Below are 13,150 nucleotides of genomic sequence, written 5' to 3' on the forward strand. Positions count from 1 at the left end.
ATTTAAAACTGCAATAACCAGCATTCCTCAGTGAGGTCTCTCCTTGCCGAGATCACATGATACGCGACACATCTTTCGGTTTTCACACATCTTTAATAAATGTCGTGTTAGTCATATTTGGGCTAAATTAAACGTCGCGGGATGCATTTGGGGTTGGTGAGTGAACTGCAGAATAACGTAATTTTAACACCAATAACAACAAAAGGAAGTAATAAGTAGGATCACAATTCAGATGAGCAGTTTCGTTCTTATCAGGGAGATGGCATGTTAAACCTTCCCCCAAAATTTGAATTTGAATTTACTATTAGTAGTTCATAATTAATCCAACATTGTTAGGTAAACCTAACACTGTGGATTCCGCCTGTGTGGAGTTTTTAATGTTATCTCCTTGCTTGGGTGGGTTTTCTCTGGGCACTCCAGTTTCCTCCCACATTCCAAAAACATGTATGATAGGTTAACTGACGCCTCTAAATTGCCCATAGGTGTGAATGTGAGTGCAAAAGGTTGTTCGTTTTTCTGTATGTGCCCTGCAATAGGCTGGTGACCAGTTCAGGGTGTGCCCTGCGTTTTGGCCGAAGATAGGTGGGACAGACTCCAGGACACCTGCGACCTTTGTGAGGATAAGCGGAAGGGAAGATGAATGAATGAACATTTTAACCTGGACAAAATCCACCAATTTCTTTTGAAATTGTCCTCATTTTTGTTGTCCCGTGTGAGCCGGGACCTATCCCGTCTAATTTTGGGCAAGAGGTGAGGTACACCCTGGACTGGTCGCTGGACAATCGCATTTGGAATTTACGGGCAATGTGGAATAGGCTCCAGTGACCCTAACCAGGATAACCGGTGTTGAGAATGATTGCTTGGACAGACAATTTGGAGTGTTCAGTTAGCAATTAGTACATGTAAACATACAGGATGAGATTTGAACCAAGAACCCATCTACTGTGAGCCAGAGGTGCTAACTACTGGGCAACTCACATGAATAAAAGAAGAACAAATCTTCCATAATTTGGATATATGATGACACACATGGACAGCCGAACAGGGGGAAAAAAGGGATGATGATACACTTGGTTAGATTTAACATTTCATGATGGATCCACTCTCTTGGTTGACTTGAATTGAGGTGTGGCTATAGTGCAGAGCCATGGCCCGAGAATCAGTCCAGATGGCCAGCCGCTTCACCACAGCGTCGGCCAGGAAGTTTGGACAGCATCCCTGATTTAGCGTTCATTGGATTTAGCAAGGGTGGAGGAAGTGGGAGTGTCAGGGATTGCACAATGTTTGAGTGGAGGAATGTGTCTGGCCCTTGAGACCAATATCTATTTCAACTGCAAATCCTGAAAAGCGATGCGCTGAAATGGAAAAATACCAAATATCATAGCAAGAAAAGCTAGCTACGCTATCTTGATTTTAATAGCTTTTGTAATTAAACTAAGATGACTCGTGGTTAGGCCAAAAACCAAGGCATAAAAATAAATCAATAATTGGAAGCAAAAATGAGGAATCTTATTTTTTCCTCAAACTTTGACCCCTGTTAATCTTGCTTTGTGGGACCGGGGTCGTGCAAATATTGCTGGAGGAGTGACACGGTGTCCGATGTGATCGGACACGAGTTTTTGTGTTTATTCAGACAAAGGTCAGTGCACTTTGAACATGGCCGAGCTGTGCATACTTGAGCTACTGTAGTGGAAAACAAAAATGGCCATGGAGTAAACTATTGGGGGTCCGACAATGGCTTACTCGCACTGCTCAAAAAAAAAAAAAAAAAAATTAAATTACCATCTTCTAGCATTATTTGATTCATTTCATTAAATAAAAGAGGGTTTTCATTAATAATAATCCTTTTATTATTGTTACCTAATATTTTCAAGCACACTTTATAGCCCTATTGTTATTATGATTATTGGTAGTAATAGCTTTTCATTATCTATAATTGTTTTCCATTTTAAAAGACATTGTGTTGTATTTGAATACATTTAGCACGAGAGAGAGAGAGAGAGAGAGAGAGAGAGAGAGAGAGAGAGAGAGAGAGAAGAGAAAGAGAAAGAGAGAGTTGTAATGGTGTGGGTGAACCACTGGGCGAGACTGTGTCTCTGTGTTGGCCGCGAAAGAGGAGGGGAGGTGCAGCCTGGCGTCGGGAGGACCGCCGCCATTATTGGGAAGCTGACAAAAAAAAAAAAAAACAAGACTAATCCACACATCGTCACACGTTTTTTTCCCCCTCTACCAGGCCAGCGAAAAAGACCGGAATCCAACCTTTTTTTTTTTCAAGCTCCGTTCGTATCATTCAAGACGGCTCGCCCCTTTTCCCCTCTCCTGGCGAATCTTTTATTTTGGACACAACAAAGGAAATAATAATTGCTCCAAACAACGTGGTGGCGAAGCAAGAGAGGAAAAGACTCCGGGAGGACGTTTTTTTTTTTTTTTTTTAAAAAACTAGCAAACCCTCCATTTTTCTTCATTCCTCGTTAACAGGGGTGTTGAAGACGACTTTGTGCGGCATTTTTGTTTCCCCCCCTAGACTAGCATTTGTCGGTTCGCCCTCCGGTACATGCATACACGCTCGCACGCACGCAGAAATGCTGTGAAAACTTCAGACGTGAGCCTACAAAGTGACAAGTAATGAACACTCTTTTTGCCCCCTAAAAGCGGATCTTAATCGATGAGTGTTGGCTAGGAGTGTTTTTTTTTGTGTGTCTCTTTTTAAAGACTGCAAGTAGGCAAAGGAGTGGACCGAATCCGAAGAGGAAGGAATGATATGGTACGTCGACTACTTCCTTTTAAATGTTGCATTACAGGAGTTTGCTCTGACGAATAATGTGTGATTATAAGCAGTCCGTACCACTTGTTTCACTGCATGCTTGCGAATATATAGTATAGTCAAAGCCCATCCCGACCCCCAAAAGGCTTGTGTGACCCCATTCCTTTCCTAGTAATAATCACGTTTCTTCTTATCGGATTGATACTCCTGTGCTCATTTGAAACTGATTCATTGGAAGTTTATGAAGGAGAGGAAGGAGCTCAATAAGCATGGACGCTGTCCAACCAACCATGAAAACAATCGATAGGAGCGCAACACCTGGAATGCATTGGTCGTTTTTGGCCTGCAGAAAAACTGCCCAGTGTGTTTGCGTTTTTTTTTTTTAAAGGAAACAATCACTACCGCAGGAGGAAACGAATGTTCATTTGCTCATCAAATCGTCAGAAATCAACCATAAAATAAACAAAAGTAAGGTTTTGATAAGTTCTCAAGTTGATATTTTGGGCAACAAACAAGAACTGAGCGTGTAGGTAACCTGGATATTGCAAATATATTGAATACCATTTTTCATCATTTCCGTATACATTCCATATGACATGCGGAGCTTTCTGGCACTTCTCCTACGATGACGTCGCGATAGACTTATGAGGGCGACCTCATGTTAACAATTAACGTAGCTGTTTGCTTTTTTCCCCCCTGCTAGAGCCAATAAAGCCTTTTGTGACGCTTACTGCAAAGTGGTCGTCACCCCTTCGAGCCACTCCCTTTCTCCCCCTTTGCGTCACCGCAGGTCATCTCCGCCACTTCATTCTAGGAGACGTCTCCTACTGCCGCACTGGTTTAAGTTTGATGCCGAATGATTTAAAGTGAGTGCGTCGACAGGGCCAACCCGCGGCTCGCGAGCCTCATGCAGCTCTTCAGGAGCTTTCACATGACATGCGTCAAAAATGCTTGGCTGGCGTTGTCATTCACTCCCCCTACAGCTAGATGGCACACTGACCATGTAAGCCTGTTTGAGTGACGTCAAACGAGCGACGAGAGACTCTTTGGTGTGACATCATTTGTGTTGTAAACAATTTCCGTCAAGTTACCTCTTGAAATGGCAGGGAAAAAAAAGCACAGCCAAAGGAAAATATGAAGAACATAGGACGTTTTTGCCAGAGTGGGAGAGTTTATATTTTTTGTTGATCTGCCTTATATGTCACGCAGCATTACCGCATTTCAAGGCTTCAAATCTTCAGCGTCACTTCAGCTCACTCCACCCTAACATCGAACAGAGATTTCCAAAAGGGACTGAACTTCGCAAGAACAAGTTGGTCGCTTTGAAAAGCCAGGCAGAAAAGCACTCGGAGACCGTAACGCTTGCATCATATCAGCTGGCTTGGAACATAGCACGGGCTAAAAAGCTATACAATGAAGGGGAATTCATTAAAAAATGCCTCATTGATGCCTTTGAAATCTTGGCTCCTGGAGATGACAAACTAAAATGGAGTGTATCAGACGTTCCAACTGTCCCGCCATGGTGTTGAACGCAGAATTTCAGATATTAATACAGCAGTTGAATCATAGCTGCACTCTGACCTTCAAGCATGTGAGTATTTTATTGTGGCATTGGATGAGAGTTGTGACATACAAGACAAGCCTCAGTTGGCAATATTTGCACGGTCTCTGTCAAATGAATGTATGATCAAAGAAGAACTCCTTGATATTGTGCCATTAAAAGACAACCTGTGGCATAGATGTGAAAGAAGAATGATGGCTGTGTTTGCCAAAGCAAATCTGCCCATACCGAAACTAACTGCAATAGCCACGGATGGAGCGCCAGCCATGATCGGATCCGTGAACGGGCTGTGCGAAGCTGATCAAACATTTCCCGACTTGGAATTTCCAGTGCGTCATCCACAGAGAGCAACTCGTGTCTAAATCATTGAATTTAGGTAACGTCATGAAGCCTGTGATGGAAATCGTCAACTATATCCGCACACATGCGCTTAACCACAGGCAATTCAGAAATCTCATCGCTGAGCTGGACCAAGGGCTTCCAGGTGACCTGCCGCTGGACTACAATGTGAGGTGGCTGTCAAAAAGCAAGGTACTCTCTCGTTTCTTTGAGCTTTTGGATGCTGTGAAACTTCATGGAAGAGAAGGACAAGGACTATTCCGAGCTCTCAGACCTCGAGTGGATTATGGATCTGGCATTTTCAGTCGGCATGCTGTGTCACTTGGACAGACTCAACCTGACCCCACAGAATAAGTTAGAAATGCTGCCTGACCTGGTGCAAAGTGTGTTTGCGTTTGTCAACAAACTAAAGCTGTTCGAGGTGCATATTCAAAAGGGAGATTTAACACATTTTCATACTTTGCTAAAAGCCAGTGAGCAAGTCACCAGCGCTGCCCTGAAAAAGAAAAGAGACAGATATGCAACACTGGTTGCAAACCTGCATGAACCCTTTCTGACCCGGTTCTGTGATCTACAACTGAAAAGACCACAGATTACGTTCCTCGTCGACCCATTTAATGCGGAGACAGACTTTTTGAAAGCCCCGCTCGTCACAGATGAGGCTGCGGCTGAGTTGGAGATGATCGGCCTTTGTGAGGATGATCAACTGAAAGCTGTTTTAAGGGAAGGGATTGTTGAGTTCTGGAAAAGTGTGCCAATTGAAAAATACCCCAACATCAAACGAGCTGCGCTAAAGATACTGTCCATGTTTTGGTCAACGTACATCTCCGAGTCTTTGAAATCAAAGCATCGATTTGTTCTGACTGACACTCATTTGAAAGAATTGCTTAGAGTGGCAACAACAGAATACACCCCTGATTTTTTTAGAGGATTGTTCAAGATAAGGAATGCCAGTAGTCTCATGAAGCAGCATAGTAAGAGAATGATGTTATTGAAAATTATTCTATTATTGTTTGTGGACTTGCTTGAATTGAGCGTTTGTGTGTGTGTGTGTGTGTGTGTGTGTGTGAGACAGTGCACACAATGTTAACTGTTGAAAATTACTGATATTATCATGTTGGTGTGGTTATTTCATTAGATCTGGCTGAGAAGAGGTCTGTGCATGCGTGCATACATGATTAAAAGATGATGTTCATGTGTACCCATTTGTATGATGTGGCTCTTTGCAGTAACACAGGAAAAAAAAAAGTGGCTCTTATGTCGTGTCGAAGAATGAAGGAGGAACTTTAATAGCAGACGAGGTGCTGGTTTGGTATCCTTGTTAAGTCGATCATCAACAAGCCTCCTGGCTATGATAACCACGGGAAGAATCGTTGGAAAAAGTCTATCCTCTGTGTTCAGTATCTATATTGTGCCACATGTCCTGGAAGAACATGTAATTTTATGCTGGAATGATTTTAAGCAAGTTAGTCCCCAATTTAATGATGATTCACTAAAGCATATGCACATTCTGCAGACCATATTTCATCACTTAGTGGCCTCAGATGTTGTAATTAATTGCCAGGTTCACTCATCCACCCCACGTACCCCTCTCCCCCCATATCCAGACATTCAGGATAGTTTTGTTATTAGGGCTGTCAATTGATTAACTGAAAAAAATCAGATTAATCAGACTGAATTTTGATCAATCGCAGATGCCAAATATGCAACACAGTATGACATTTTGCTTTGAGATGGTATTTTAAACTTGTACTTGGTTTTTGTAGCACATCAGTCGGAATCCTCTCGCTTATCTTTTCATTGGCGTAAGCGCCAACCTGATCACTAATCTTGTAAGCAATCTGGACTGCATTTCAGATTCATCCGCAATTAAGGTAAATAAGTGTAAATGGTCCAAATAAACTGTGATTAGTATGAGTTAATAGTTGATAAATGCACTCATGCTTTCATCAACGGATCGTTCAGAACTGTGTGTGGCTGATGACCAGTCCAGGATATACCTTGGCCTCTCGATCAAATTCAGCTTGGCTAGGTTCCAGCTCACCTTTGGCCCTATTGAGGACAAGTCAAATAAAAAATCAACATATGCTTGTTCAGGATTAAATGGCTTGTGTAGGATGATTGTTGATTGATCATGCCTGGAAGCAGACGCGACTAAGCAGAATCCTTTTCGTTGGCACAACTCTTATGGGCAGCATTATTCTGCTTACCGTGACATTGGCATTAAAACTGGATTTCACAACTTTCAGTAAGAGATCCCTCACAAGAAAATATGATTCATAGCAGTGGATTGATTGTTTATGTTTCCTGTCATCAATTGGGAAATTTTGTCAGATACCACCCAGTCCAATTGAGGTGAAATGGAGTGCACTACTGAGCTGTAACCAGCAGAGGTGCTGTTGATTTGCAACTTGTTTGGTGTCAAAAGAAGGCCACCATGATGTCATCTTTGGGAAGCCATGCCACAGCCGCACTAGATGTCATGGTGTTCAGCTCAGTGTCCCGCTGGCTTGTAAATTAGAGTTAAGATGATTCTGTCCTATAAAAATAATACTCAAAGGCCCTGAAAAGTGAATTGAGTTTTTTTTTCATTTTTATTTTTTTAGATAATGGTTGCGATTGAGCAGGTGATGGTTTCAGTGTATTCAATTGGTATTTCCACAGCGTTCAAGAGCACAGAATATCTTGCTTAATCTTTCAAGATTATGAAGCTTTATTTTATCTATCCATTATATATATTTTTTTAATCACTGAAAATTAGCAGGGTATTTAACAAATCTCTGCTGTCAAATTGAGATTTTCTTTCTCACTTTACTGGGACTTTAAAGCACAACAATGGATTGGTCATTTTTCCCATGGCCGAACAAGGAAATGTAGCGAAATGCCCATCCTTTCTTTTTTTCACTGACTCATTTTAGACTACAATATGTTTGGCAGAATTTTTGACGAGTTGCCCTTTAAACTGTGCTTAATCAACTGCCTTGGGAGGACCGCATTGAGAGGCAAGTCATCTCGCATAACATTTTCATGGTAGAAGACATTTCTTTGCTCCCAGGTAAAATGCATTAACAGCTGTCAGCACTTCTGCTCCTTGTCTGATTGGGCTCATTGCAGCACGGTCGTCACACCTCTAAGCGACGGGCTTGCGACCGTAGTACAGTCTGCCACCGGGGCGTGTAGATCCAGTCCCGGAGTGGAACCCGTTGCTAGGATTAGGAGGAGGCTGGCTCTGATTCGTAGGTTGTGAGGCAGACATGTGGATGCATACTCTGATTAGGAAACTGGAACTGAGATTAAGCCCCTCATTATCTTGACAGCTCAAAGTTTGGCAAGCTTCATAAGAGGAAAAGTAGAGGGGTGTCCTCTCCTTGATGTTTTCTACTGAATGAGAAATGGTCGTGTGGACCCCTTTTTAAATCAGTTAGCTCTATTGAGAGCAAGTTATTTGAAATGTGAATAAGGTTGTTTTAAATTTGAGCACCACTCCATTTGAAAACATGGCATTTGCATGTCAACACATTTTTTTTTTTTTTTAAATTCCCAGCCGGTCACCTGCTCATTTGCAAATTTCCCTCACACAAGCCTAGATGTCAATCCCACGTGACTTCACATGCCAAGGATTGGATCGTGTCCCTACTCATCAGAAATGGTCTTTTCCCCAAATCTCTCCGCCTTTCGATCTTCTTTCACAGCAGAAGCTTCCTTGTAAGTCACTGTAAGCCTGCATTAGATGGAGTAAGGGGCTAATTATAGCCGGCAGCTTTGCAGTTTGGTGGTCCAGATTACAGTCAGTCTTCACTCAGTGGTGGCTTTGTTCTGGTGACCGATTAATAGCCAGAAAGAGGTGCATTCTGGGACGCTTGCATTTGAATTTCCATTAGAAAATGTTCCTCCCTCGGTTGAAATGAGGTTCTCTTCTTTCGGCAGTGTTTCAGTCTCTTTTGATATTAGTCTTTGCACATTATAGTTTTAATATACACTACCTCAGTAGTTTGGCCCCGCTTTTGCTTTAGAGGTACTTTAGCAGAATTGCTGAATTATGTGCAAGGGACTGACCTTAAGTCAGCAGTTCCACTTGTTCCATGCACATACTCCAGGGGACAAAATGACTGTTAAATATCACCAACAGTCATTGGCTTCATAATATATTGCTCACTGAAGAACTTTGAATGAACCTTTAACAAAAACTGCTTTTGCCCTATGCATAGCCCACCCTATAACGGTATTGTTTTCCAATTGAAATCGCTTATTAAGGGGGATTGCTTGTAGTAAGTAAGGCTTTCGGATATGATTAATGGTTTAATGGGTGGCTCCAAGGAAGTGAATCTGATTAAATTGGTCTCATAAAAAAGAACTCACGGTGACACTGTTTTCACGGTAGCTGTGGCGACATAGGACTAAGATGTAAGATATAGTTGTTGAATAGTGATGCAATTTTAAGGGTTGAATGGCTAGCTTTTTTTTTTTATACTCGACGACAATCTTTTGGCAGCTGATTCAAAGTTGATTAATTTTTCTTTTTTTTTTTTTTTTCGAGCATAGCATAACTGGAATAGGCTACAGCACTCCTGCACCCCTTGTGAGGATACGCTGTGTGGAAAATGGAATGGAATAAACTTTGTTTCATGGATTGTTTTCACATAGACATTTTGACAGAAGGGCATTGAAAGAACGAAAACCTAGTTATTACAAATTCAGGTTTCCCATTATGCTAATTGTGTTGGTTGTTATTAGTGGAGTCCTGCGCATGTTTCTTCGACTATCAAGCCCTTCTCATCTTGTGTTCTTTGCAAACAAATCCTTTGATTACGATTGTCATTACCACACAGTTGTTGTTCACGTATCTATCCAGCCATTGTTTTCCATACGGCTTATCTTCACTTGGATCGTGGGTGTGCTGGAATCTATCCCAGATGTCTTTGGGCAAGTGGCGGGGTGCAACTTGAACTGCTTGCCAGCCAATTGCAGGGCACATACAGTATAAACAACCATTTGCACCCACATTCTCACTTACAGGTAATTTAGAGTAGAACTGCAGCAATCGAATATTTTGAGTATTCGAGCAACCTCATAAAAACAACCACTTTTTAAAGTAATCATCCATTTTATTTCTTAAGTTCACATGAGGCGAAAACTATTTTCTTGTCTAGAAATATTTTTGGTGAGCAGCACAGGATTTTTTTTCCTCATTACAAGGTAGTTTTCTCAAGATTTATTGTAAGTATAGAAAAACACACGAGGCATTAATTTAAAAAAGCATGATTAACATTTTGTACAATTTTACTTGAACAGCGAGCATTTTAGGATGTGGCAAAATAATACAGTTGGTTTGTAGCTATGCGTTGATTGTCTTAGACCAAACTTAATTAAAATGAACATGAAAATGCAGACACATCACTTTTTTTTCACAAAACCTCCAACGAGCAAACTTTTTTTTGTTTGTTTTCACTGACAGTACTTATACTCAAAATGTAGCCACTTGCAGATACAATGAAATAGGACTTTCCATAATACGCAACTAGAGTGTGCACAACCATCACGTGACAAAACGTATTCAAGGTGCTTGTAAACACTGAGATGTGTCTCAGCTTGACAATGAACTCTTACCTGCATTAACAGGCAGCGACTGTATTTTCCAATAGTATTGTAATGCCGTTTGAAGTGGTTAAAGAGGAAGGGAGTCTCCTATGCACTTTCAGTCAATTTATTAAAGTTAGGGGCAACACAAGAACAAACTTACAAGGGGCTGTCAGCCACAATGCATGCCAAAAGTGTCCTCCCAGACTGACTTTTCCTTATGCTTACGTTACAGTAGTCACCCCCTCCCACCCTTTTAAAGGCATGCACAATACTTACCGATACAGCATCAAACTCAATCAAACCAGGAGGGTTTGTGGTGACTATGTTAAATAAGAATTTCCCGAGTCAGAAAAAATTCCTTGAGCATTTTCTGTATTTTAAATACTCAAAAAAATTCAAGTACCGTAAGTACCGGCCTCCAGAGCGCACCTGGTCACGAGTCTCACTGAGTACATTTGGAAAGGAAATACCATTTGGTACATACATACGCCGGAGCTATGTAAAAGCCGCAAGTGCCCAGATTGAAACGAGATATTTACAAAGACAGACGGTACACAGAGAGTTTAATGCTAACACCGCGCTAACAAGGCTGGTTAAAAAAAAATACCGAAAATCACAGAGACACGGCAGTAAAACGGTGGTGCAGCTCTAGCAGGGCTGGACCGGTAAAATTCACTTTCTCGGCACATAGATTCCACTGGTCTCACTCTTACCTTTTCCGGTCGAGTGCCCCCCTTGCGGCTGTGAGGGGGGGAAAAAATGCACAAATTAGTCGCATCACCGCATAAACCACAGGGTTGAAAGCGTGTGTGTGTGGGGGGGGGGGGGAGTCACTGCTTCAGTCAGTGCTTATAGGCCGGAAATTACGGTATTTGTTGCACCCTAATTTAGAGTCCTAAATGAACCTACCAGGCATGTTTTTGGGAAGTAAACCAGAGTATCTGGAGAAAACCCACACAGGCATGGATGGGGAGAACATACAAACTTTACACAAGTTTGGAAGGAAGAAAGGAGTTGTGTCAGTACAGTAGTGTCAACTGTTTAACATTTTTCTGTAATTAGCTCTGTGGTTATTTGCCAACATCTATGCTTTTCTGCTTGTATGGTACAATGTCACGTGATTTGCCGCTCCTATCACCATTTTATCTAAATCCCCTGCGTTGGAAACCCAAACGCGAATGGAGTTTACCTGATCCCAACTACATTGTCCCTTGGTTGAGAGAGCATAACTGTAATGTTTTGGGGAAATGTGACCTTTGACAATTCGCAAGTGTGATGGACTCTGGTAGTTGCAAATAGGGGTCATAAGGCCAAAGCTTGTTAAATTCTTGTAGCTTTCATGAGTACAATGGCTTACCACTTGAGTACATTTGTACTCTGTATACTTTTACAATTTGAGAGCATAAAGTTTTTTTTTGGGGGGGGTACGAATAGTTACATTGTAGTTAAGTAACTCGCCCTGAAGGGTTTGAATGGATTGCGTGGCTAGACATGGACTCTAACTGTATCCCAGTAGGCTAGTAAGTTGTAGGAAAAAGAGAGTGAGAGCGCACAAACTGCTGTTCATTTCTGCTTCAAGGCTCTGTTCCTGGTATGTGCCCTTTCAGCTTTGCACTCAAGGATCAACCAATCAATGATGGCCATATGTAACCCTGCCGCTTCCCTATTGGTCGCAGCTGAATTCCTTGACTCAGCATGTCACTAGATAAGATGTTATGATTGAGTCACTGCCAGCGAAATTAGGCCACTGCCTGGAGTTCAGTAGGTTGGACTTTTGCTGTTGCTGCTTTAATAGGTCACGGAGACCCCCTGAGGAATTTTTGTGTATATTAACATTGGACAGTACATGGATAATAATCTCACGCTCAGGAGACATACCTGAAATCTTGAGATAGTGTGCGGTTGTTTTTAAGGATGTTTTCAGAGATCTTGATTTATTAAAAAAAAAAAAAAAAGTGTGTGTGTGTGTATGTACATATGTGTATATGTATATTTGTGTTTATATATATATTTGTATATATGTGTGTGTGTGTGTATATGTATGTATGTATATATATATATATATATATATATATATATGTATGTATGTGTGTGTATATTTCTATGTGTGTGTGTGTATATATATATGTATATGTGTATATATATGTATATGTATATATATATATATATATATATATATCTGTGTATGTATATGTACAATTTTGAGTACCACATAGAGGTCATTGATGTTTTCGCTTTTATCTAAAATGCTAGAGAATATGTTAAAAGATACTCAAGTATACAGTACACAAGTAATGAAAAAGTCATATAAACAGACACATTGCATTTCTGGTTGTTTTTTTTTTTTTTTTTTAATTACTGTTTGGTGATCTCCCCCCCCCTCAAAAAAAAAAAAAATCTTGATCGTGTAATGCCAACTTGTTACAAGGGATTCCAACACAACTGATTAAAGTTTATTGTGTTTCTGTCAAATTTATTGATGAATGAACACCATATCAGATGCATGTTAGTCACCGGGTGTGCAATGCAGTGCTTTTTACGAAGCCACGACGAGTGAGACAAAACGCCACGGGGCCCGCCGGCTGCCCTGGTGGTTGACACTGGTCTACAGTCCTTCAGCCAATCGGAACGCAAAACATGATGTAGGGTTTCCATTAGTGAATCAGGATACAGAACAAAATGGGCATTCATATGGTGTTTTAAAAAAAAAAAAAAAAGCCTGATGCAAATTTATTAGCACATCTATGTCATTTTAATTTTAAGATAGCAAATGTTAAGGTTTCTATTTGCTCCCACGTGGCTAACAATGCATGCATTGCATCATGTGACCGACGCATTCGGCTGTGCGTACCTTTGCGTCACTTGACGCACACGCAGCAAAAATTGCTGATGCGTGTAGAATGCCG

General features: G+C 41.2%; 1 protein-coding gene across 2 annotated transcripts in view; it reads left to right on the top strand.

The window, feature by feature from the left end:
- Window positions 1-93: 93 nt before the first annotated feature.
- Window positions 94-13,150, top strand: part of arhgap35a (Rho GTPase activating protein 35a) — a 96,944-nt gene continuing 83,887 nt past the window's right edge. The window contains exons 1-2 of one of the 2 annotated variants that reach the window (XM_061826645.1): window positions 188-2,622; window positions 2,713-2,764. The gene's annotated coding sequence lies outside the window, so the exon portion shown is untranslated. Of the gene's footprint in view, window positions 157-187; window positions 2,623-2,712; window positions 2,765-13,150 lie in introns of those variants that run through there. The other variant, XM_061826646.1, reaches the window with a different exon arrangement.

This window comes from Syngnathoides biaculeatus, chromosome 8 (genome assembly GCF_019802595.1).
Source record: "Syngnathoides biaculeatus isolate LvHL_M chromosome 8, ASM1980259v1, whole genome shotgun sequence".
Taxonomy (NCBI): Eukaryota; Metazoa; Chordata; class Actinopteri; order Syngnathiformes; family Syngnathidae; genus Syngnathoides; species Syngnathoides biaculeatus.